Source organism: Pogona vitticeps, chromosome 3 (assembly GCF_051106095.1).
Source record: "Pogona vitticeps strain Pit_001003342236 chromosome 3, PviZW2.1, whole genome shotgun sequence".
Taxonomy (NCBI): domain Eukaryota; kingdom Metazoa; phylum Chordata; class Lepidosauria; order Squamata; family Agamidae; genus Pogona; species Pogona vitticeps.
Window position 1 is genome coordinate 15,249,623 of NC_135785.1, and position 27,692 is coordinate 15,277,314.

The window sequence follows — 27,692 nt, forward strand, 5'->3', positions numbered from 1 at the left end:
CTTAGTTTCACTCATACATACACACAGTTTGGTTCACACAGAACCCTTAACTTGAAGCACAGACCCTGAACCTATCAGTTCTGGCTAACCATTCAGACACCTGAACCTATCAGGTTGGTACTCTGACACACAGTAGTACCCTGTCTGACACACAGACTCCCACACCAGCTTCTTCTTCCCAGCTGCTACTTCTTCACATCCCAGCGTCTGCACTTCTCCACACACGCTTCACATATATATATAGTACAGCCCCTCCTCCTGATGTCCCGCCTTCCACTCCCCATAGGATGGAACTTTCCCTCCAAACCCATGACAGACAGGTAACATCAGTGCTGTATGTAACAAGGAGGGCCTGGTGTGCTTTGGTCCATGGGGTCACAAAGAGTCAGACACGACTTAGCGACCAAACAACAACAACATGTTGTTATGTCCTGCTGCAAATGAGATCTATAGCAAGATGCCAGCTTATGGCAGCATTCCTGAGGAATCTTTGCCCATTCCTCATGACCAATGGCCTCCAGTTCAGTAATAATCTTGGGTTTGCCTGCTGCTAGTGCCTTCTTCAAATCCCACCAGAGATTTTCTGTGGATTTCAAATCAGCTGATTGTGATGACCACTATAGTATCTTCCAAGATGTCTTCTGCAACCAAGCCTTGGTGGAATCTGAGGTATACTTGTCCTCTTGGAAGGTCCAATGATGCCCAAGCTTCAGCTTCCTCACAGATGGCATGACGTTTTCTCCTAGGATTTCCTGATACTTCAAATTAATCCATCTTCCACACGCTGCAGGTTTTCAGTGCCAGAGGATGCAAAGCAGCCCCAGACCATCACCAAGTCACTACCATGCTTAATTGTAGGCAGTGTCCTTTTCAGACATACCACTGATTCATTGGGTAAGTAAGTTCCAGTTTTGTTTCACCGCTCCACAGAACAGAATCCCGACATTTCTGTGGCATATTTATATGATTTTGAGCATATTGGAGCTGACTTTTCTTGTGCTTTGGGGTCAGTAGTGGTTTACATCTTGGAGTTGTAGCATGGAAACCTTCTGCGTTTAGTACATGCCTTACTGTGTACAGTAGACTGAAACCTCAGTGCCTGTTGCCTCCAAGTCTTGGTATAGGACTTTTGCAGTCACTCAAGGGTTTTTCCTCAACCTGCCTTCTCAGAAATCTGGTTACAGTTGTTAATAGCTTCTTTTTCCTGTAGTGTAACCACTGTTCCTTTAATTTTGAACTTGCAAACTATGCTTTCAATGGTGTCTCTAGGAACATTCAGTGCCTTCGCCATCTTTTTGTGTCCTGTCCCTTGCTTGTCAAGGGCAATGATCTCTTATCTTAACTGTTTGGACCATTCTTTTGACTTAGCCATATTTCTAACATGCAGCCAAACGTGACTCACCAATCCCTAGCCAGTTCAAGTATTTCTTGTGTTTCAGCTCAAAATAACCTCGGAACTGAAATTAAGAAGGAGTGACGTTTAGAGTAAGGATCTAAATCCCATTTTCTCTTTCTAGAAAGTGGGGACCAGAAATTTGCAGATATCCATGGTGCAACTGTAGTAGTGGCAAGAATGATATTTTGCACAAATTTCCAGTTTCTCCACAGCCCTTTGTTATTTGCATAAAATGTGCAAACTACATAAAATTCAAAGAAAGTCTGCTTTGCTTCTTAAACACTGCAAACACTGAAGCACTGAATGGGTTGTTTGCATCTTTCTTAACCCTCAGCCCATGCTTTTCTGTTCACTGTGTATATGTGATTTTCTTCTCAATGGTACAGGGCAGTTTTACAATGATATATTTTGTATAAATTATGAGGACCTTAAACAAGAAGGTTTCTTGTCCTGGTCTCAGCTAAAGCAAGAAATCTCAAGATTACAAGGATTCCTTGTTCTGTCAACACTGCCTAAATCAATGAGGATGTATGCTTCCCATCCCTGCAGAGAGTCAAATTTTGAGGCAGGGGGCAAATTTAGTGACAAAACCAGTAAAAAAAAACAGATGGGAAAAGTTTGAAACCACCACAGATCCCTCATTGTTCAGACTGGAATTGATCTCGGTCAACTTTCTGGGCCTTCATTAATCACTGGATGCATGTTATATATTATATAGTATGCAATTCAACTAATCTTGTTTATAGCAAATAGATAATATGTAGGAAGGCCACTAAAACTATCCTATATACACTTATCTGGTAGTAATGCCACACTGAATAAAAGGAGGGGGTGTCCATTACTTTAATTTGGAATCAAAATGCACGGGATTGCACTGAAGTGAGAGACAGAAATACCTTCTAGGCAGCTTTAGGCAAATCTGTGTCCTCTCAGCAACCCCATTCCCCACTGCACGCCTTTGGCAAGTGAGCATAATTAGACTGGCCTCTTTACAGGAATGTTGTGAAAGGCCTGTTGATATGATGAATATGACATACACACTGAACATTTATACTTCAGTACATAAACATTAGGTGTTATTGTTCCTGAGACAGTGGCTTTTATTCCACCTGACCTTTTTCAGGCCTTGAAAATCACACTGAAAAACAAAGTACTTCTTATACAGGTTTGTTTTCTGTTGCCTGAGGTTTCAGCTCTCCATCAACACCAAGCTGTTGAATGCCTTTCTCCTCATGTAGATAAGATTTTGAGGTTCAGACACATGGGTAAAACTGGGAAGACAACACAGAGGTTGCTAAGCAGTTTTATCATGAACCCAAATCAGCTCCAAAGAATGATTAGTCAAATCACAGGTTGTGGATCCTGGTGTTTCGATGATGCTTTTGTGGGTTTGGGTCTTTTGTGCCATCTGTGTGACTCCCACAATGTCCCTTATTTTCACTTCACCCAACTGCTACCTGAAACTTGGGGGTGCAGAACAGGATTAAATTAATCATTAGAAAAAGCACCAGGGAAGAAGTACCTCTCGAAAAAAAAAGATGCATAAAGCAGTGCTTGGTCACTTAAAAAGAGCCAAGGCATTTTCTTTTGAGGACCAGTAATTTCACACTTGGTTGCTGAAGAAGCTTTAAGTCTTGCTGCCCCTTCTGAATGCTGAAAAAAGGTATTTCCAGATGCTGGGATTGCAAAAGTTTCATACACCAAAATTTGGGCTCAATTCCACTCCACTTTAGCATAAGTAAGCGGCTAACATGCAACACTGGAGTGTGAGGATGTAGTTAAAAGGTTCATTCTATTCAAAGCAACTGAGGACTGATCAGATCCTTGCAATCTTCCTGCAGGTCTACTCAGATGTAAAACTTCCTGTGTTCCGGACGGCTTATATCACTTCCCAGTTGACATTTACAGGGCCTGAATCCAATTGATAGTTCCAACCAGAGTACAGTGGACCCTTGACTTACAGACGGCTTGACTTACAGACTTTTTGAGTTACAGACTTCTCTGGCCGCAAAATTTAGGTTTGACTTGCAGACTGAGATTTGACTTACAGACCAGAAAAAAACCAAAATGGAACAAAAACGGCCTGTTACGGGATTAATCAGTTTTCAATGCACTGTAGGTCAATGGAGACTTGACTTACAGACTTTTTGACTTGAGAACCGCCTTCCAATATGGATTAAGTTCTCAAGTCAAGACCCCACTGTAGATCCATTGAAACAGTAGGATTCACCTCTGAGTTGAAATATAATTTGGAAATTGATTTGATGGATCTTTTTAAAGTGGGACTAGTAATTGGAATTTGGATACATGAAAAGACAGGAGGGTATACAGGCCTATTCACCCATGGGTAAGCCTAGGCCCTTGACATTAGAAGCCATCAAAAGAGGGCTCCAAGTTGAGGGATCGGTGAAGGTAGACAGAGTAGGTGCTTGTTGTCTACACGAGTTAACACTGTTTACTTGCCTTTCCCTGCCCTCTGCCCTAAACATTTTCAAAAAGGAATCACTGGTAATTTGGATTCATCTCTGTGTGCTGTTTTGAAAGTGGGCTATCTGAGGTAACCTGCAATTCTGGAGTTTACATTTTTCCTCTTCTGCTGTCAATCTGATTTGAACAAATCATCTTTTTTTGTTAAGACTCCTAATACAAAATACTTAATGACTTGTATTATGACAACATAATGTTGCTGATACTGGTATTCAGTATTATTAATTGATCCACTGGTTGTTACTCAATTTTTTGCATCGTTTTACATGTGATGCATTATATGAAAATTATGACTTGCAATGTGATATATTATATGAATGGTATATTTTGAAGTATTAATATTATAGTGTTATGACTGCAATAATGGCTGTTGTATTTATTTCTTTTTGTGAACTGCATAAAGCCGAAATGTATTGCAGGAAATAGGTTATATAAATAAATGAACTAACAACAATGTATTCATGAAAATCTTCTTATTCAGATCAAAGTATCTCTCTCGGTTAACTTCCTTTTCCTTTTTAGCAAAAGTGACGAAGAATCTTAGTTAAACTGCTCATCTCTCTCCCCGCCCCCCAAGCTTCTTTTTTATGAAATAGGAATCAGCATCTTTCTTTACAATATCTGTACAGCATTTGGGTTGGATTTAAAACTGTACAAAACAACAAAGAATAGCCAGTATTTCAGTATCTAATCCTTTCTTTTCCATGCTTCATTTTCCTTCAGCACAAATTGTTGCAATCTTGGATTGTACTATGAATTGTTAAAATGCTGAATAATTGAACAAGATGCTGTTTACCAAGAAAGATTAAACTGTAACTGCTACGCTTCCTCCCTACACACACACACACACACACATTTTAAAAAGAAGCATCTTCAGCCATAGTATTTTCTAATAGGTCCATGATAATCTATTGTGCCTGCTTTAATGATTCCCCACTCTGTGCTGCTCTTCCCTTTTATTGACTATTAAAGAGTTCTCTTTTTATGTGTCCAACTAAAGATAATCAATAAGGCATCTTAACAAATTATTCAAATGCAAGTACTCATTATTATAAGCAAAAAGTGCAGTGTTTGTTAATGAAGGAAGTACCTCTTAAAAATAATGACAAGCAAGCACTCTCTTAGTTTCTGCTTCTTTCTCTGTATTCCTCCTCTTTCCTCTCCTTCTTCTCTATCTTCCAGTTTACAAAGCTATCCCTTGTTCCTGCAGATGAGTCAGTGGTTATGAAACATGCAAATTGGTCTAAACAAAATCAGCACCATCCTTATGTACCACCATCTCCTTCCTTGACAGCTTCTCAACTTCCCGCACTAACTACTTCAACCTTTAAAATCAATTTGGTTCAGGCATTTCATGTTATGTGCAATCAAATAATCCTAAAGGGTCACTGCTGAGCCCCATCCCTAGTCTTATTTGAGAAACTGAATGTACAATTATCAAAATACGTTCCCAGTATCAATGTGACTGGGAAAGCATATCCTCAGCCAGTTTCAACCACACTTCCTTGTTCTCTCCCCACTTAATGATGTCTTTCAAAAAGACTTTTGTTTCAGTGACTCATTCCAGAGATCTTCAGCCAAACAGTCCACTCAAGCACACTTAATACAATCATCCCAAAATTCTTCCCCCTTGTCAATTTCTGCATATGGCACACATTCCAGGAATAAAGAGGATGTGTTCCATTTTCTCCTAGAGCAGAGCTCTCTAATTTTATTAAGTATGGTGCAACAGAGCCGTGAGGCATTGCTCTTACGGAAATCCCATCCTTTTCTGGGAAGCAGCGTCTGGTGGATAATTATTTAGGATCCCAATTACTCTTGTTTTAGTCTAAGTATACAAGAAATCATGTGGGGGGGGGGTAAGAGGGGTTTGTTTAACACGGGGTGAAGACTGAGCACTTAACTATATGCTAGAGACAACCTGTCCTTAAACTTGGAAAAAAAAAACTAGTGTTTGAGCAATGGGACAAAAAGTCTTCTGATTCTGAAGGGGGAAAGAACCAATGTTCTAGATAACACATACAGTGGACCCTTGACTTACAGACGGCTTGACTTACAGACTTTTTGAGTTACAGACTTCTCTGGCTGCAAAATTTAGGTTTGACTTACAGACTGAGATTTGACTTACAGACCAGAAAAAAACCAAAATGGAACAAAAATGGCCTGTTACGGGATTAATCGGTTTTCAATGCACTGTAGGTCAATGGAGACTTGACTTACAGACTTTTTGACTTGAGAACCGCCTTCCAATACGGATTAAGTTCTCAAGTCAAGACCCCACTGTAATTAAGAGAGGAAAATTCTTAAGGGCGGATTGTATATGAATGTCACAGTTTCTCTCACCACCTGGATAACTGGTATAAATTAGCTCATTTTGTTTGGTGATTGTCCTTAAGGCTCTATGCTCAGGATTCCTCGTGATGTCAGAAAAAAAGTCTGTCTAAATAAAGTCTCTTCAGTACTATTATGCTCTCAGTTCCCATTACAGATTACCTAAAGTGCCTGTTTTGCCCTCAGAAATCCAACATACAAAAGAAGAATGTGCTCATATCCCAAAAAAGCAAGCACAAAATAGAAGGAATTAAATTAAAAGTTACAGGATATGAGAAGAGCAGCTGCTATGACAATCACGCACAAGCAGCACTTAGAGAATTCCATACTCTAAGCTGGTTCTCTTTTAACAAACAGTTTTGAGAAGCAACAGTATATTTCCTGAAGTTTTCCTAGTGATTTAGTGTAACTAGTTTATATCATATTTTAGTTCTTGGACCTTTAGCTGATCTTGAGTTCTTTGTAGTGCAAAAAAAAGAAAAAGAACCTTTTCCAACTTTTGCAAATGACCTCAAGTGCCAGTTTCCCTTCAGCAGCAAAATATAGACTGATGGATCAAAACAAAACTGTATAAAAGATCCTAGGTATGCTGCAAATTATTTAAGGATTACAGTACTTAGGAAAACCACCCTCACAAGAAAGCTAACTTTAAAAGAAAAAAAAATCCTTACTTCCACATCATATAATGCCATCTGGGAATATTCATTTTCCTCAGTTATATTATTTAAGGCCAACATTTAATAATCAAGGAAACCAGATGTAACTTCAGTTTCCCCCCAAAATCAACTCGAATATGATCTTTTGACAGTGAATCAATTTATCAGTTGCTGAGTATGCAGACTGACGAAAATTGATACATATGCCTGTATGAAAGAGGTCTACCTCACAGTGTAATGCTACATATTTATTACTTGTTACAATAAATAACAAATCCTTCCTCTAAATCTAATGATTAATAGGAGCACTCACAGAACAGAGAAGTGACGAGAGGCATCTTGTTTTCTCAAACATGAGAGAATGCTTTCTAAGTTTGTGCCTTCTGGGCACATGACACAAAAAGCAATGTTTTTCCTCAGAAATGTTGATTTTTTAAAAAAATATGCAAATATCTCTAGAAGTGATTAATCTGCTCAGAATTCTTTAACTATTTTTATGTATGTATGTATGTATGTATGTATGTATGTATGTATGTATATATGTATGTATGTATGTATGTATGTATGTATGTATTTATTTATTTATTTATTTATTTATTTATTTATTTATTTATTTATTTATTTATTTATATCCCACCCATCTGGCAAATTCTACCACTCTGGGCGGCTAACTACAGTACTCAGCCTTCTATCCTTCCAAGGTTGGTAATATGAGTACCCAGCTCACTGGGGGGGGGGGGAATGTATAGCCTGCATAATTAACTTGTAACCACCCAGAGAGTGTTTGAAGCACTATGGGGCGGTATATAAGTAGCACGCTTTGCTTTGCTTTGCTTACCATGCATGTTATGAAATATCTAGTCTCTTAGTTCAAAGCCATGGGTATAACATGTAAGTCCTTCACATTTTAATAGATTTCTCTAATCACTAAAGCATTTTTAATTTATACCAGTAATTTTATACCTTATGGAGGAATTGATATATTTAACCAGATTTAACCAGACATGTAGACATATTAAAAATTGCTGCTACTTGTTACTCCATATAATGACAATGTTGGTATATATACTTATATGTATGTATTGTAACAGAAAGCATGCAGGTTTTAACACCTGCAAGTAGGGATAAATATATCTTCTTTCTACTCTTCTAATTCAGGACAAAATTTATTCACTTTTCTTTAACTGCAAACAAATGATGAGAATGTTTCTGTGGAAATCATTTTTTGTTCAAGGGAATCTGTTGATGTTATCTCTACGCAGTAAGCACTTGTGGGAAAATAAGTGAATCTTTGAGCTGCGCAGCTGGCTTATACACAAGACAGGGTAGCTCATACAAAACTTGCTACATTTAAAACAATGGGAAACTAGAGATGGGCACAAATCATGTCAGTTCAGCAGACAGATGGGACAGATGTTCCACAGTTTGACCTTTGCCCTCTCCATGGGGCATCTACTCGGAAGCAGCACCTTGGCTTCCCTGTCCTGCTTCCTCCAGGTTCTACCTCTGAGTAGCTAGTCACCAGAGGGATGTGTGTGTCGAACCGCAGAACACCTGTCCAGCCATTCTGCTGAACTGGCACAAACTGCTGGTTCCATTTCTATAGGAACCTACAAGCATACTTGAACCGACACACTGGGACAAGTTCAGAAGACGGCAACAAGGATGATCACGGGACTAGAAAACAAGCCCTATGAGGAAAGACCGAAAGAACTGGGCATGTTTAGCTTCAAGAAGAGAAGACTGAAGGGAGATAGGATAGCACTTTTCAAATGCTTGGAAGACTGTTACAGTGGGGTCTTGACTTGAGAACTTAATCCATATTGGAAGGTGGTTCTCAAGTCAAAAAGTTCGCAAGTCAAATCTGCATTTCCCATAGGAATGCATTGAAAACCATTTGATCCGTATCTGCTCTTTTCCGTCCATAGAAACTAATGGGAAGCTGCTATTCTGCCTTCGACCACTAGAGGGGGATATTTTGTTTCTTTTTTTCTTAGGTCAAGAAAGGTTCAGGGAAGGCAGGGAAAATACAGTCCAGGCAGTACCAGGCAGTCTGAAGATTGTTTCCCAATTCACTCTCTAAACACTGGGAGGAGTGAGGAAGCAGACAGGCAACCTTTTCACTGGCCAACAGTTAACTGAAAGTTCAAATTTTGCACTTTCCCTGCCTCCCACATGGTTTTTTTCAGTTTTTTTTTTCAGTTTGTAACTCAAATCTAAGTACGTAAGTCAAGTCAATATTTTCCTATGAGAGCGGTTCGTAAGTCAAAATGTTCGTAACGCGGGCCGTTCGTAAGTCAAGACCCCACTGTATACAGAGGAGGGGCAGGATTTGTTCTCTTATCAATCCAGAGGGCAACTCAAGTAATAATGGGCTCACGTTATAGGAAGCCAGATTTAGGCTGAATACCAGTCAAAACCTCCTAACTGCTGGGGCAATATGACAATGGAAACAATTACCATGGAAGGTGGTGAGTGCTCCAATGCTGGAGGCATCCAAGCAAAAATTGGAAAACCTATGGTCAAATCTGCTTTGATTTGGATTCGTGCAATGTGTAGGGGATTGGACTCAGTGGCCCATTCCAACTCCTCTGTTCTATAATTCTATTAAATAATGCACACATCCAACACAGTCCTCCCACTTGCTGCCTCCAGAAGACTGGACCAGATCAACATATTTTCAGGCCACAAGGCATCTGGCTGCAGAGCCAGAGGCTGAGAGGCTGATTCCCCACTGTGCCTCTTTAACCGGAGATAGTTTGATAGGGTCTCTTGCAGTTCTGCAGTTCTATGATGATGATGATGATGATGATGATGATGATGATGAATTTCTCCACAGAGCTGTACCAGGGGAGGAGAGGTAAATGCCAAGGGAAGGGACTGGATCCATTTCCCACATGAGAAACTCTGGTTTACTGAGGTGACTGGATGTAGCCATTGAGTCCCCAGCTCTGAGGTCTGCTTTCTCACATTAATAAGGGTGGGCATTAGTAAAGCAACAGCAAACGTTTCATTGTTTCTCTGCTTTCCAATTCTGCCTGGCAAATTAATTCTAGAATCAGACACTAGATAGGGGGGAACCCAATTCCTGGGAGAAATGCACTGGAAGCCATTTGCCTTGCTCAGAAAAGTGACCCACCCCTTCACTACAAATCACACAACTCAACTAGCCAGCATTGGCCCTGCTGCCTCGGAGATTCTGGATGTTCACTGTTGTTATGTCCTTCAAGTTTGAACCAACTTATAGCAACCCTAATAAGGCTTTTTTTTAAAGTGACATGTTTAAGGAATGGTTTTACCAGATCCACTCCCCGAGTGAGTTTTCCTGGCCAAGCAGGAATTCAGACCAAGGTCTCCTGAGGATCCATCACCCTTTAAAACTCTTAATGGTTTAAGACCTTGATAGTTGTCAGAATCTTTCTCACTCACTCTTCTCAATCCACGGTGCTAAATGTGGTTACAGCAATAAACACCAAAAAGGTGAAGACAAGAAACTGGGCTTTCTTGGTGATGGCGCCCGGTCACTGGTTAGTAGGAGAGATACAATAGACTTCTTCCCTCCTTATGTTCAGGAAACTGTTGAAAACAAAACTATTGAAAGTTATGCATTTAACAACTGTGTCTCCCAAATGCTGTTAATATTAATATTTCATATTCTCTTTTCTTTTTAGTGATTCTTTAAATTTGCCATATTTTTATATGTATCATATATGGGTCTCCAGGATTTTTAAGTATTAACTTGTAAACTGGCCAGGGTAGTGTATGAATTAATGGGAGCTATATAAATCAAATGAATGAATGAATGAATGAATGAATGAATGAATGAATGAATGAATGAATGAATGAATGAATGAATGAATGAATGAATGAATGAAGCTGATTCATATTGACTAGAACTATTAGCCCACCTAACAGGGACTTTTCTACACTTACTGACATCGCCTTTCCAAAGCTGAATATCTTTTCCAAACCTTCATATTGGTGGTGGTTTATCCATAAGTTGCCACATCTCTAAGTGGGCATCAGCCACCACTGCTTTGGATCTGAAATGCTTAGAAGCTCAGATGCCATCCAGTGACACAGATGCAGCTTCAAAATAATAGGTCTGGTCCAGATGATGTCCGCCACGACTTAGCCCTACTGAAATAAAGTAATTTAGTCATGACTAAGAGTGGATTTATATATGTCATCCCCCCCGCAACCTATGTTTGGTTTATGGGTGGGTTAAAACATGTTTTAGAGTAATCTGGTGAGAAAGGCTAGATTACTCATAAACATGTTTGAACTTGTTTATGGGTTCAAATGTAGGTTGCAGAGAAAATATGAACTGTCAAATCCTCCCCCTAGTCATGACTAACTTGTATCTCACTGATTACAGTGAAATTAAAGGAAGGGTGAAAGATATACTAACCAGGCTACAACCCTTTCTAGCTTCTAAAATCAGTTGAGGCAGATGTGTGCACCAATGTGGATAAGAGTTATGGACTAGGACTCAGGAGGTACTGTACCTGCGTGCAAATCCCCACTTAGCCATGGAAGCTAACAGAGATGGTCCTGGTAAAACCAACTCCTTAAATATTTCACATACCCTTAAAATTCTATTAGGGTTGGTATAAGTCAGATGTGACTTGAAATCACAAAACAATAGAGGAAGTGGGGGAGAATCTTTGATCTTTCTGATGTTTCTGATTTCAGTTCCTAGAGTCCCAGCCAGCTCTGCCAATAGTTACCTATTTAAGGAGTTGTAATTCCCAAACCCTGGGAGGGCCAAATATTGCGAATGCAGAATGAAGTATGACTAAGTAATTTATTATTATCTGAAGTGAAAAAGAGACAGTGAGATGAACTCTAACATTGAATGGCATCTCCTTAAAATTTAAGGTTTGCCTTAACTTTGAACTATGAAAGGATTCTAGATCTCCATAAATGTAAGTCCAATGTTCTATCCTATTGACCAAACTAGCTACAATAATCAAGCAGCCAGATGTTCAAAGGGCTTGAAATGTGCTTTACAATCTGTTTCTGAATAAATGTTTCCTAGAGTGAATTACGTGTGCTTATTTACAAGCAACAGGCAGCTGCACAAAATGCAAATAGCAATAATAATTATCAATTATTTGGAACTGAACGTCACTGCCTGAAATATATGTGCTGAATAGAATCGCCAAGTGTCCCACTGAATGCAGTCGCCAAATGTTATTCATATCTCAGCTTTGCAAGGTATCCTTGGGTCTAAAACCTCCTATCTGAAACAGCACACATGGGTTTAAAACAGCAGTGGCATTTTTAAAGACCTGTTTCTTAAACCTTAAAGAAGGCAAGTGTTTCTGTTTTTGTTTTCTCCTTCTTCCTGAAAGACTCCTATGTGAGTCTAAAAGATCATGGCGCTTTATGAAAGTGATGCTAGATGACTGCCACAGTTAAAATCGAGCTGCTTAAAGAAATTATTTTAACTCAATTGCTCTGCAACCATATGCACTCTTAAAATGATTTAAGATAATGTCCTTTTCTCCAGATTCCAAGGTAACTTCTAGCTTTAATTAAAAGTCAATTAATATTAAGTAATCTGACTAATTTTAATTAAACCTGCTGAAAATTGATTTTCTTTCAGCAAAGCAAAGACAGAGGCTCTAATACAATCTCCTGCAGAAAAGACAAAAAAAACCCCATGCACCATACACACAACAGTAAAGGCTTAACATTTCTGACGCAAAGTGGTATGGGGGAGGTGATTTTAAAGAGAGTTTGAATTATTCTATTTATAGCAGAAAAGATCAAAAGACTAGTACTCTAAAACACAAGAACATGTGACAATGTCTTAGGAGAAATATATTTACAGAGATTTATTCTCTCCCCCTCCCCTTCCTGTAAGACATAAAGATTAATGTTGCAAAGGCAGGATTCAGTATGGTTTAGAAGCATGCCAGCTAAATTCAGGCCCATCATATGCCTGTTTTCTTTTCTGCTAGTAGTAAGTGCCATAGAGTTTAATGGAATGTTCCCTAAAACACAAGTCAAAGGATTGCACACAGAGAGAGACAGATACATGAAGATACACACACAGTAACTTTGACTAAATTCCAAACTACTTACTCCCTTGTAATTACGCCCAACTCTATAGCCCTTAATACATTTCTTTTTCTAGATCAATAGAGTACTAAAGATTTTGAAAAGGAAATCACTGTTTGCAAAACCAACAAAGAGTCTCCCAGAGCCCTAAAACTAACAATTTTTATTACAGCACAAAACTCCTTATATACAGCAGGAACTGACCATCCATCTCCTGCAAGCCAGATGCCACGGGGGACTCTGTTATTCTCAACGATGCTTCTCTCCCCCCCACCTCAGCTTCACAATTTTAAACCTTCCTGGTCTGCAAGGATATAATAAAATAACTCTCATGCAAAGCTGTAAATCAACTGGTAATCCATATTGAGTGGTTTTGAACTCAACAACATCTAGGCCAGTCTTGTAAACTGGAGGCAGCCGGGGGGGGGGGGGGGGAGAAGGCAGAAGTGAACCAGCACCATTATGTTTCCAGGTGGTGACAACAACTCCGAATTATCAAAATTGATTATTCCTGTCATATACACAAATAGACAAAATTTTATTTTTAAGGCAACCCACGCAGGTGTCTTTTAAACCTGTTGATGGCATCGTCACTCCCTGGAAATCCTCAGCTGCAAAAAGCAGTATACTGCCTACTGTCACTCTACAATCCCACACCGACCACCATGGCATAAATGCCTTTCTTCCTAGTAAAAGCACAGGGAATGTCCCCCGTTCACTTTCTCTCTCTTCTTTCCACCCTTCTCTCACTTTCCTGATCTTTTGAGATTATTGATTACTCTCTTCCCTCTCCTTCCCCAGGAAATCTCCCGGTCCTCGGTGAAGCATTGCATAAGATTTCGAGCATCGGGCTGATGCATTAAGGAGGCAAATCCGGTTCTACGGAGAGAGAGCGAGAGGAAGATCTCCGCTTAAAAACCAGGTCCCCTGTATTGCATCCTCCTACACGAGTATGAACAAGAAAGAAAGAAAAAAGTCGTATAAGCCTATGCAGATGAAGGGGTGGGACCACGAAAACCGGGGGGAGTGGTTTTCAATGGTTGGGGGTGATCGGGGGCAGGGACCCAGTTCCCCCGCCTCCGATCCTCCCCAGCCTAGCTCGCCCGCCCACCCCCGTGTCCCTGGGTGCCCCCATTGGCCGTCTCCCCTCTGGGGCTGAAAGGCGGCCATTCACCTCTATGGCTCCAAGGATGGAGGAGGAGGAAGAGGAGGAGATGTATTTGGGGACGCGGGTGGAAAGGCTGCCATGATGAGCCTCGCTAGCAACCCTCTGCGCGGACGGAGCGCAGCTCAGCCCTGGATCGCCAGCCCTACCGGGGGTGGGGGACCGGGGGACGGGAAGGTTCAGGGCGCGCACACCCTTCCCAAAACCTGCCTCGCATCACACAAGCCCTACACATCTCTCTCTCTCTCTCTCTCTCTCTCTCTCTCTCTCTGTCTCTCGAGACAACGAGGGACCTTTCCCCAGAAATCATCATCATTATCATCCTCACAACAAACAACGGCCAGCCTGCAGCGTGCTGGCCGCAAAGTTTAACTGCATCCGCAACCCAAAGCGACAAACCACCGTAGCAGGGAAAGGCCAGGAGGACGCAGGAGGGACCGAGGCAGCTCTCGTTCGGGGGTTGGGAGGGGTGTCCCTACGAAATCCCGAGGTGAGGCTCCCCCTTCTTCCCGGTCGCCAAAAGCGATGTTAGGAAGCAGCCAAAGCCTCTCTCTCGCTTCCCTTCCCCTCCCCCGGACCCGATCCCGCACTTGCAAAGGTTCCTCTAAACAGCAAGAGGGGTCAGGAGGATCCGAATGACGAGCGTCCCTGGCTTTCCCTTCCCTCCCTCCTCTTGTCCGTTTCATCCACACGACCCAGGCACACGCGCTTCAGCTCCGCAGATCGCAAGGGGAAGGGGGAGGGGAGAGGGACGGAGGACAACCCCCCCCCCCCGGAGCCTTGGACGTCTTGCAAACCATCACCCAAAGTTGTGGCCGGGGACCTCCCGCTCGCTTTCCCCCCTCCCTTCGTCTTTCCACGGTTGTCCCACCAAATACACCCGAGCCCCCGACTTCACGCACGGAAAGGCTTTCGCAAGTCACCAAGCCCCTGGTGAGCAATCGCGGCCCCTTTTTAGCTCGTCCGCCCCCGCGCACCAGCCTCTCTCCTGTCCGGTTCGGGGAAAATCAGCCTCTGGGTTTCCAAACCCAGCGCCCATTCACCCGATGTGGACGGGTTTAATAATAATAATAATAATAATAATAATAATAATAATAATAATAATAATAATAATAATAATAATAATAATAATAATAATAATAATAATAATAATACACCCGATGACCCTTCTCCTACCCCTTGCAAAAGAAGCAGTAACCACCCTCGCGCACCCCCACTCCATGGCCCGCCAAGCTTCTCCCTTGCTGGTCCCCCCCCCCCCCCAATACAAGAAACAGATCGCAATATAGGAATGGGGGGGAAACACACATTTTTAAAAAAAGCAATGTCTGGCTGCAAGAAAGGCGGGGAGCAAAGACAGCAAAGTATTTACCAATTCACAACGGGGTCGCTTGTCCTGCCCCCCCTGTTCGTTAATACAAGTCCACCGCTAAGACCGTAATTCACGGATTTTCCAGCGTTATCCTTCTCTGAGCAGCTTGTAACCCCGAGGTTCTTAAATCATGCCTTGGTCACTTCCAAACTGTATCGATTTATATAATTTTTTCCCCTTCCTCTCTCTCTCCTCGCTTCCCAAGACTGCGAAGAAAAAAAGAAGGGAAAAGAAGAAGGGGAGGGAAGGGGGGGAAAAGAAAAAATCCCATCCGGAATTGATCAGCATCAGGCTTCTGTACCGAGGAGCCGCCGCCGCCGCCACCTCCATTTAAATCCGACCATCAGGCAAGAGAACTAGAAATGATCAAACGTTACTTCTTTTCGGCTGCCATCAGATAATCCGACTAATCCAATAGATTTATCTCGATTTGAAATTGCCCTCCAGATGAATCCCTTTTCGCTTCATGTTGCCCAGTGGTCTGTGTGAAAAGTGTGTGTGTTTGTGAGGGGGGGGGACAGAGAGAGAGAGAGGAAGAGAGAGTGTGTGTGTGTGAGAGTGTGAGATCGCACAGCGCACCGTGGTGGTGGTGGTGGTGACAGATGAAGCGAGTGTGGCCGTCTGTTTGAGGTATAGGATTTTCCCCCCCTCCAATTTTTTTTCGGGGGGGGGGATCCTGGATACACTGCTCGCTAAAGGGAAAGAAGGGGCGGCGGGGCGAGGGGGGGGGGCAATGCCGAGAACCTTGGTTTTCCCCTATTAAAAGATTTTCAACTCCAAATGGCAGGGAGACGAAAAATGGAACAAAGATACCCCTAGTGGCCAAGATGAGAACAACACAATCTCCCACGTCCCCTCCTTTTCTAACCCCCCCTTTCAGCTTTTTTTCTTCTTCTTTTTTGCTTTCAAGACAGGCATCTGCTTCGAGGAGGCACACATGAAGTGGCCATTTTACCCTCCTAATTAGCCATGTCTCTCTCAATAGTGCCAGGCTTTGAAAACGGAGAGCCTTTAATAGGTCCCTCTTTTTTTGCTACTTTGTCTGCGCAGGTAAACCTATCTTAGACAAATGCAGGAGCATTTCCATGTCCGTGTGGCCTTTTTCATGGTTTTTCCTATCGCACACAGTGTCTTAGAAACAGCCCCACAACAGAGTCAAGTTCAAAGGCTACATGGGCACACACCCCCAAAGGAAAAAGTCTGCATACAGCGGAAAAGTTCACTCTACCCTTTGTGCCCACCCCTTCTTTTGGTGTATTATTCACACACACGTGAGTGCCAAGAACTGTTTTTTCAAAGTGAAGAAATTCAAACATGCATTCCCCCCCCCCCCATCAGCAGTGGTACAGCCTACAGTTAAAACAATACAGTACTTTCAGCCGCTCATTTAGTTGAAGGTATCCACTGGACAGGATCATTCTGTTAAAAAGGGGGCAACTAACTGTAGGGTTTAAAAAGCATCACTGGGCCTCCAACCTATTTTGTTGCTGTCTGCTGGCCTTCTCAAGGGAGGTGTTCCTCTTCAGGGCATGGATTGGACAAGTTTCTTTTTCTTTTTGGACTACAACTCCCAGAAAAAGCCAGCCCAGCATGGCCAATAGCTGCACTGGCTGGAATATTCTGGAAACTATGGTGTGCAAAAGTGACTCTGCATTTTGGGTTCAAGGCTTCCAAACAGCCATTCCCTCCAATCAGAATATTCTACTCTTCCAAATTTCTCCCTTTCAATCAATCAATCTTCATTTGCGGTCTCTGACCCATTAGAATTTCTCCCTTTGCTATCAGAAACAGGGAAGTGTCCCACTAGGACATGGGAGAACCACTTTGTAATCCCCACTGAGCCATGAAACCAACTGTCACTGTGTCTGATTAATGTACCTCAGGGATATTGTGAGGCAAAAATGAGGAAGAGGAACGGTTAAAAACATAACCTCCAGCAAACAAAATAGTTATATTCTGTGGCTCTGGGACATAGTCTGATCTCACTGGATTATTGTCCCAATAGTTCTTCCTTGTCAAATTTTGTTCAGTAAAATGCACACCTCAGAATTCACACTCACCACACACACACAAGTATTTTTCATCTTGCTTTTCAGTGAACCCATCCTCATATACCATTTAAACAGTTACCTGTAGATGCCCTGCATTGCCAAGAAGCTGGACTACTAGATGGCTCTTTGTTACCCTCCCAACTCTACTATTTTATGATTTTATATTTTAATATTTTTGAAATAAATCCTATAGTTGTGTTACAGGTAAAACATTCCGTAGCAGTGAACCATAATTCATTTGGGATTGTTCCACTGACAGAAAATCTGTCTGAAGAACCAGAAAAGGGGTCTTTTTATTGTTGGGGTTAGCAGAGTTTGGTATGAAGGTATTGTTGGGTAATAATAATAAACTTAATAATAATAAACTTTCCTTCTGATTACATGGCAGATAAAAATGGTCTGGCCAGGAAGCTACAGAGCAGATTAAACTACAGTCTCTCTTAGTAAACCATCCCTTATTTATTAGTTAAAGTGGCACTTATTTGTTTCAATACATTCACTCAGAGACTAGTAAATTAGAAAGAATCAAATGTTTCCATTTGCTTGCAGTTTTATACAAAAACAAACATATTTTCTGGAAATGTTAACTTGCTACATTATTGAGTTTAACTGCTTGATTTACTTCATTATTAACTAACTGACTGGATACACTGCTGACAGAACACTTCACTCTTAACAGTCCACTTCTGACTCCATAACTCTGACACACTGTCAGAACCCTAGCTGGAAAAAGGCGGGAAAAATGAACTCTGAGGTAGAGAGAGAAACAATTGGCTGTTACTCAGGTGACTGAAATTTGCTGCAATTCACTCCCAGCCCAAACCTTTCAAAAGCATTGTATGAGGATGCTATATACCCAATATTTACTGCCTTATGTAGTTTACCCCCCCCCCAAAAAGAAACTTAGTTCCAAAACCTGGAAAAACCCTGTGGAGAGAGATGAGCAGTCTCTTCCCACTAGCCATTGGCTACTGAAGTTATGCTTGATTTAGGCCAGCACTGGCTTTTTGTTCTCTTTTTTTGTTTTGTTTTGTTTTGTTTTTGCATTAAACAATAAGTTCATATCTTCTGGTATGAAATATTATGCAAATACAACAAACTCATAATTGTCCCTTTTCAGAGGAAATTTTTTTAAAAAATCAAGAATAATATTTTATTGCTTTTCATTAGGTACCTCGGCACAGTAAGGAAATCTTAGGGTGCCATCAGATGGGCATTTAGGCCCTTATTTAGTCTGCTGCAGGGATGGGCTGGATCGCTCCTTTTTCTGGCTATCACACAATGTAATGACTGGAGTAAACCACCCTGTTCTCAGAGCATTTCTACCTGCATCTTTCTGTGTTCCTCTCAGGGGCTTCTACCTTTTTGATGCAGGTAGGATTTGCTCCATTTTAATTCAGTCCAAGTGTGTCCGATTACTGAAAATGAATCAAGGTTCCTCCACTGTCAATTCCACATATCATGAAGTGGCTTAAGAAGACAGCCATTTCACAATACTGGCAAATTAAACACTTTCACTGCTTCATGGAGGGACCGAGTTCATTTTTTAAATGCTGTATTAGGGCAGCGCTGATGCGTTGCATCAGTTATACATATATATTCAAACTGAAAACTTTGTCCCGGAAGCAGGACAGGGCAATCAGGGGGATTTTGTTTCTTTTTGTTTCCTTTCCTTTCTTTTTGACTTGTCCTAAATGCTGGGTCAAGAACTCACCCTCAGCTCAATCCATCACTGCTTAACAGAACAATCATACGTCTTTCTGTTCAGAGGTAAATCCAGCTGAATTCACTGTTTCACACTCTTCAGTAAGCATACATAGGGCTGGAGTTTTAGTTGATGGACTGATCAACTATCAATTAAATCAGCATAAATTATAACTCAAAGTAACAGTCAGGGGAAGCATAATTTTTTTTCTTTGTCAGAACCAATCCACTTCATCTTAAAGAGGCTGTCTCTCCTGGGTGAGGGAGAAGCGGTAGTGCCTCTTCTATTACCATACTTGCCATTTGAGGTTTTAAAGAGATTGGCTGCCTCACTGTTGAAATGTGTTTGTTCAGTTAAAATATCACAATATCAGATAAATTCCGTGCTTGCCAAGAAGATCTGAAAATTCATCATCATCATCATCATCATCATCATCATCATCATCATCATCATCATCATCATCATCATCATCATCATCATCATCATCATCTTAGAACTGCAGAGCTGGAAGGGATCCTATGAATCCCTGAGTCAAGGCCTTGTCAAGAAACTGAACTACCAACCTCAAACTCCACAGCCAGATACCTAAACCACTGAGCTGTTATTTTGAAAGCTTTTCACGCAACGCTAACCTCTGCTCAGGAGAGTGCTATTTGCCCCAAAAGGAGTGAATTTAGGTGGAAAACGTGAGTGTGGAAGCCTCTGGGAACTGTGTTTGTGGCCCATGAGACATGCCAGCAGACCAAGATCCAGAAAAGTTTCTTTTTGGATCACAACTCCCAGCAAGGTTGAACCATTATGGCCAACAGATACTAGCAAAACTAGGTGCTGCACCCTGGGAGACGTAGTACAAAAATGTTTCTAAGTTCTGGTCTCTACCACTTTATATGCAAAGATATACTGCATCTGAACATGGATGTTCTAATCTGGTAATCAGGGCCGTCATTAGATTCATCCTACACACATTTATCAAATGCACTTTCAAATCAGTCTGCACCATACATTCAATCAATGTGCTAAAAAGGAGCCATTAAATATCCTTGTTCTGGGAAGTCACTCATATATCATTGCCTACAGAAGGGAAGGCTTCTTCCTCCTGCTGCTCACATATTATAAGTTGCAGATTTTATTCATTTTAATGAAACTTTATTTTCAGCTCAAAACAGTAATGTCCAGCCAGGCATCCCAAATGTATTCCGAAGTCCAGTGTGCACAGAGCTACAGAAAAGGGTTACAAGCAGCAGGGAATCTGACAAAACCTTTTCCACTTTTAATATTTGGTGGCAGGCAATTGTAGATTAATGTTTGCAATGATGACAACCTAAGTCTGTGCAAAGCTTGTCTAGCTCTCCTGAAATGCTGCAGTGCCCTGCCTGTATTTTGAACTTAGCATAAGTGTAACAGTCTAGTAAAGATCCCCATATAGAACTGATTTGCATATATTTTGAAGCATTGACAGGTTGTGCTGGTGCTGAAATGTTTGCAGTAATCACAGAAAAACATAAGCAACACAAATACTTCCTCCGCTGGTTTGATTGTGTATCAAGCTTCCCTGACAGTTTGTCTTAAAGATACCTTGGATGACAGTTCCCATCTGCCCTAGCTAATGGGGCGCAGTGGTTAAATCGCTGTACTGCAGCTAAAAAACTGTGCTCACGACCTGGGGTTCAAATCCCAGGTAGCCGGCTCAAGGTTGACTCAGCCTTCCATCCTTCCGAGGTCGGTAAAATGAGTACCCAGCTTGCTGGGGGGGCAATGTGTAGCCTGTATAATTAAAACTGTAAACCGCCTGGAGAGTGCTTGTAGCGCTATGGGGCGGTATATAAGTCCAATAAATAAATAAATAATAGTCAAGAATGATGAACACTGCAAACCAAAACACCAGGAGAGCAACACATCAGATACACTAAGCTATGCAGTGGAAATGGTATTGTACAATACGTAATGCCTTGCACGCTGAAAAATAGACTGAGGGTTCAGCACCTTGGATAGCTCCCATAAAGGTTGGACTAAAAAGCAAGAGTAGATTGCAACACTCCCATGAAATTGGACTCACTGATCTCCACTGCTATCCAGATGCTGTTCCATACCCATTACTGTCATACAACGGAATGCATAGCTATAAAGCCACTCATGGTTCAATTCTGGCCAACTTTGTTTCAGCTTTAAGCAAAGTACAGTTAAAGGCAGAATAAGGTTCGCTTACAATTTTACTTATAGTGAATACACCACAAATTCATATACATGATGCAGATGTATCTTATGCATATTTTTGGATCCAGTTTAAAAAGGAGCACTTCCAGTCTCTGCCTTTCAATATCTGATTCTCAACTCGATTAGTCTAGTAGTCAATGTTGAAGTACGAGTTTCATTTTGACATTTCATGTCCTCTAATGAGCACTCAAGAATGGAAGCAGATATATTGAACTGTAGAAACGAACAGGTTTCAGCAGTTTTCATCTCTACCAAGAGCAGATCTTGTGTAAAACTAATGGGTCTCAACCAACAATTCAAGACCAAACCTCCCTGTAATGACCAGAGCTGATAAATTGTTTGTTGTTGTTATTGTTATTGTTATTCCTGTTCTTGTTCTTGTTTGGACTAAAACTCCCAGAACACCCAGTATCTCCTTGGAGGCACAGTGGGGAATCCCAACCTTTGACTGTACAACCAGGTACCCAATTCACCTAGCTATCCAGACAGTTACTGTAATTAACTGTCCCTACAAGCTCCGGGTACAAGGCTTTTTCTCTCCCCATTCCATTTTATGCTCTCAGCAGAGGCAGGTTAGGCTGTGTGATACTAATTAGTCAACATTTACTTGAACACACATCCTATTTTCCCTCAGAGGTATTGGTTTCAAGTTAGTAGGTTGAGAATTGCCACCATAAAGTTCTCCCTAAGCATGTATGATAGAGCTTGGAAAAATTACTTTTTAGGCAACAACTCTCAGAATCCCACAACCTGGCTAAGTGTTTCTGGGGATTAAGATGAATCATAAGGATTCAGGACCTGATAGGTAGAGGAGAGCTGGTCTCCATCCTCCCATTATATTGAGGTCAAGCATGTGACAAATTCACTCCACTGAACATTTAAAACTAGATTTAAGAACAACGGAAGCAACAACAACATTCTGTGAAGTAAATTCTGTCTTATGGCAAACTTTTCCAGGTTTTCCAGGCATAAAGTACCCAAAAATGTTTTACCATTCCCTTCTTCTGGGACTCTTGCTTGCCCAAGACCACATAGGCTTGCTGTGGTCTCAGGCAAGCTGCCAGACAGGGAGAGATCACACTCTCAATCTCTGGCTCCAAAGCCATGGAAGCCAACTCATAAGTTATCTAGCTAGCCAAAAATGGGGTTTACTTGATACTATTTACTTGGTTCCTGAACTGAACAACAAACCGCATTTCCATGCATCTATATTCATACATTATTATTATTAGTGGTAGTTTTATTTATATGCCACATTTCTCCCAACAAGGGACTCAAAGCTGCTCAGAACATTAAAATTCCAACAATTTAAAAACACATTAAGTTAAATATTAAAAGATGAATTAAACAGTATATGATTTAAAAATTAAATTAAAACATTAAAACAATAAAACATGTAAAATATTAAATTATTTGTTGGAATGGGGTTCAGCAATTCAGTCGTAATTGTTAAAAGCCTGACTGCGGGGATGGGTCTTTAGCTTTTTTCTGAAGGATAAAAGGGAAGGGGCCATCCTGATCTCCTGAGGGAGAGCGTTCCATAGCCTGGGAGCTGCCACAGAGAAGGCCCTCTCCTGTGTCCCCATCAGCTGTGCGTGTGCTGGCAATGGGACCGAGAGGAGGGTCTCCTCTGCTGATCTTAATCGCCGAGAAGGTGCATATAGGGAGATACAGTCCTTTAGGTATCCTGGACTCAAGCTGTATAGGGCTTTATAGCCTTTATAGAACTTTGAATTGGGTCCAGAAACAGACTGGTAGCCAGTGCAGTTCTTGTAACAGGTGCATTATATGCTCCCTGTAGTTGGCCCCAGTCAGTAATCTGGCTGCAGAGTTTTGCGCCAGCTGAAGTTTCCGAATCATCTTCAAAGCCAGCCCCACATAGAATGCTTTACAGTAATCCAAGCAGGATGTAACTAAAGCATGTGTCACTGTAGACCAGTGGTGTCGAACTGTGGCCCTCCAGATGTTCTTGGACTTCAACTCCCAGAAGCCTTCACCACCACCTCTGCTGGCCAGGATTTCTGGGAGTTGAAGGCCAAGAACATCTGGAGGGCCACAGTTCGACACCACTGCTGTAGACAGATCTGACATCTAAAGGAATGGGCACAGCTGACACACCAGCTTTAGCTGTGCAAGTGCACTCTTGGCCACCACCGAGACCTGGGCATCCAAGCTTATGGATGAATCCAGGAGTACACCCAAGCTGCGTACAGTACCTGGTTTTCAGGGGGAGTGTAACTCCATTTAGCAGAGGTAGTATCCCTACTCCCTCATCTACCTTCTGACTAATCAGGAGCACCTCTGTCTCATCTGGATTAAGTTTCACTTTGTTTGCCCTCATCCAGCCTATTACTGATGCCAAGCACGGTTTTAGAGTCAAGACAACTTCCCTGGAATTAGGTGGAAAGGATAGAGTTGGGTGTCATCTGCATACTGGTGACACTGAACCCCAAAATTCTGGACAACCTCTCCCAGCGGTTTCATGTAGATTTTAAAAAGCATGGGTGACAAAATAGTACCCTGAGGAACACCACAGGCCGATAGCCAGGGCATTGAGCAGGAGTCACTCAGTACTACCTTCTGAGTTCTCCCCTCCAGGAAGGACTGGAGCCACTGTAAAACAGTGCCTCCGAGTCCCATCTCAGAAGGATACCATGGTCGATGGTATCGAAAGCCACTGAGAGGTCCATCAGAACCAAAAGGGACACACTCCCCCCTGTCATGTTCTCGGTGTAGGTCATCCACCAAGGCAACCACAGCTGTCTCTGTCCATAGGGAGGCCTGAAACCAGAATGAAATGGGTCTAGATAATCCGCTTCCTCCAGGAATCCCAAAGCATGAAAGAAAAGAAAATTCATCCGACCATATTTCTCCATTTGAAGAATATGTGAAATAATTCCAAACATTTCTAAAATGCATACAACCCTTGAGGTTCTATGTCTATTAATGTAACTATTTGAAACATGCAACCATATAAAACCTGTATAGCAGTGGTCCCCAGCCTTTTTGGGGCTGCAGAACGGCTGGGGGGAGCGAGCTCCATGCATGGGGGGGAGGGGAGCACCCCCATGGGAGCATGGCGGGCGTGTCACATGTGGGGTGGGCATGTCATGTCCCCCATGAACGTGACACGCCCCTGTGTGAGCGTGCCATGCCCCCTGCGGGCACAACACAGCCCCCATGAGCATGACACACCCACTGCGCATGTGTGCGGGTGGTGGTGGTGGAGATCCATATCCAGGGCCCAGTTCCAGAAAGCCCACAGACCAGCACTGGGCCATGGACTGGGGGTTGACGACTGGAACTGAATGTGGGAAAAAGAGAAAGTCCACAGGAATGGTCTTGGCAGATTTCTTCAGCCCTGCCTAAAAATAAAATTTCCATTTAATTTTAAAATAGCCTTGTTATGCTGGTATTGAGAAAGAGATCTGGTACAGTATAATCATCAATTATAAGTTAACCACCCTAAAAGTAAAAGGTTGACTTGCATCTGTCTTATTAAGATTCTTTATTGGGTTTGACCAGCTGAAACTATTACCTTGCTAACCATGGGACTAGAACATTATGATATGCTTTGGTAGAACAAGCTAAGGTCCATCAAGCCCAGCATTTTTACAAAGTTCACAAGCAGAGTGCAACGGAAAGAACTCTCCTCTATTGTCTGTCTCTACCATCTGGTATCCTGCCAGCATACGCGTAGGTCCTATTTAGCTGTCATGGTTAATAGCCTCTGTCTGTGTCTTGGAATTTGTCTACGTCTTAAAAGCCTAAAAAGCTTGTGGTCATCAACGCATCCTGTGGGTGAATCGTAATTAAGTTCAGCATAGTGTGAAGTATTTCCTTGTGTTTCTTCTGAACCTACAGCTGGCTAGACCCATCTTGCATATTATATATAATGAGGTGTTAGAATTCAGGGTTATCTTGCTTCAGACTACAAGCAGGTCATCATTTTGAAAACCTTTGAATTGTATGCAGGAAGCTGTATGTCAGGAACTACACCTGATTGTATATTGTGCTGATTTGCTACATGCAAGAAGTTTTATGGCTGGGCATTCAAAAATGCAAATTTCTCCTCCTCTACATACCTGGAGCTTGATGTGACACAGCTAAATAATTTAATTTGTGTTTCATTCTATATAACTTGCAGATCAACTTTTGATTTCATTCATTTCCCTGAGCCTTAATGGAGCAGGAGAAATAAGGTAGCCCCTAAAATATCACAAAAAATGGCTGAGATTTGTGTAATATATGCATATTATAATTTATAAACATACATCAAGGATTGCTATCATATAAACCATGGATTACATTTCAAGCCAATCTATTTTTGTAGGTCTCAAGCCACCCCCAAACCGATTTTCCTTCCAGTTCCACTGTGGTAGCAGCAAAACCTAATCATTTCCCTGCTTATGTTTCTCTTAAGTACAAGACTCAGGGTTGTGCATGCCTTGTTTTTCAGATTATTACCACTCCTAGAAACCTTGGCCATGTAAGTACATTTCACACTCCTGTATACCTTGTTTCTGTGCTTTGAGGATACAAGGCATTTTGGATGCTCTTTTACGAGGCTTGGAGGCCTTCTGAGAGGCTTCCAGTATTATGAATTACAGGGTGTGACAGTGTGTGTGTGGGTTCCAGAAAGACCAGCTCCCAGACCTGAGAAGAAGATGGAGAAATCACAAGAGACGTTGGGCTGGTGAGCCTGATACAAATCTGCAAAGAATTGCAAGAGTTCAATTTTCTATATCAGTAAGAAATTACAGAGGTGGAAAGAACATTCTAAAGTGGACTTGTTTGTCCAGACAAGAAACAGGGAGCAGGCTAGCTGAAACCAAGTTTGTGGCAGATGGAACAAATTGTACAAGTGAAAGGAAGCATTCTTGCATGGCAACAGATTGTATCTGCTCAGGAAATCAGAGTATGACCCCTGATTGCCCACAAGGGAGTTCTATGCCTATAAGAAGGATGACTCAGGAAGAGACAGGTGGGCTTCGACAGTGCTGCAATGATTGCTCCCATCACACTTTCTGAGGACTGATCACCTCCAAAGAAGGGCCTTTTGGATGAGTGAGTATCTTGTGTGATTGGGAAGTATGAATGAGAGGCCTCTTGGTACCTTTTGTCTTATAACCTTATGTCTCATCAATAAATGTTACATGAATAGTGCTTAACCCCAAATTATTGATGTATGGTCTTCTTGTCAGTACTCTGGCTAGGCTCTCTCTCTCTCTCTCTCTCTCTCCTCTTATGGTCCCTCTCCCCAGGATATATAAGGAACAATAACCCATTTGGGTAACACCAGGAGCAATCCAGAAAACAAGACACATACAAGAAATATGTATTCAAAAACAAGCCTCTTCATTAGCATGCTTCTTGTTTTGAGGCAGAAAAATAGGGGAAACATAGTTATGGAGCCTGCCACAGGGAACTGAGTAGTGGCAGCTGCAAGCAGCATCTTGGCAAGCTAAATGGAAATTTGATACCCAATCCAGTAGAAGTTGTCCACTCTAATAGATGTAAGTTTGTAAAGAACTGTTTTAATCCACATACAAATGGAGTATATCTCCTCGTGATGGCAAATACTATGAGTGGATGTCCTGTGTGGCTTCCTAGTCTGTGGCCTGCTGCTGTGGATGTCCTTTGGTCTCCCTTCTCATGATTCTTTGTTTTCAAATCTAACTAGGACTGGCAGTTCTTTGAACAGAAGACACTAATAGAGGACTGTCCGCTGTAGAATGGGAGATGTGATTACCCTGGATAACGTGTTTCTGCCCACTTTTCCCACACCACTTATAATATTATTAACCTTTATTTTTTCCTTCCCAGTTCTCATTTTCCCTGAAACTAAAAAGAGCCTGGTGTTTTGTTTTTTTTCAATGACAGTTTAGGAAAAAGTTCCAACTGCCTGATCATTTGGAATATCCACCTCCTTTCCTTCCACTCTTTGCAATTCTGAAGACAACAACAAGCCTCTCTTAACCTTGTGGAAAGCATGGCATGAGATGCACCTTAGTATATTCTCACTGCAAAGCTTGGGAAAAAACTTTAAAAGAAGAAGAACTAAATAGACCGTATACAGAGTTTAATTTTAGAAAGCCTTTTTGATTCTTGGAATTCAAAGATGTGTAAATATCACATGTCTGAGTAATAAATTGCCTTGGAAGCAGAGATGATTTTTACAGGAAGAGTCTGCTATGCAACATCAATAAGCCGCTTAATCAAAAACGAACAACTAAGCACTCGGTT

At 41.7% G+C, this 27,692-nt stretch overlaps 1 protein-coding gene across 14 annotated transcripts in view; it reads right to left on the bottom strand.

Annotated features, from left to right (window-relative positions):
• NLGN1 (neuroligin 1) overlaps positions 1 to 27,692 on the bottom strand; it is a 737,944-nt gene that overhangs the window by 551,493 nt on the left and 158,759 nt on the right. For 9 of the 14 annotated variants that reach the window (XM_078389646.1, XM_072996216.2, XM_078389644.1 and 6 more), the window contains exon 1: positions 15,477 to 16,275. The exons of 2 other annotated variants lie outside the window; for them this stretch is intronic. The gene's annotated coding sequence lies outside the window, so the exon portion shown is untranslated. Of the gene's footprint in view, positions 1 to 15,476; positions 16,276 to 27,692 lie in introns of those variants that run through there. 3 more of the 14 variants (XM_078389647.1, XM_078389638.1, XM_078389642.1) reach the window with 2 other exon arrangements.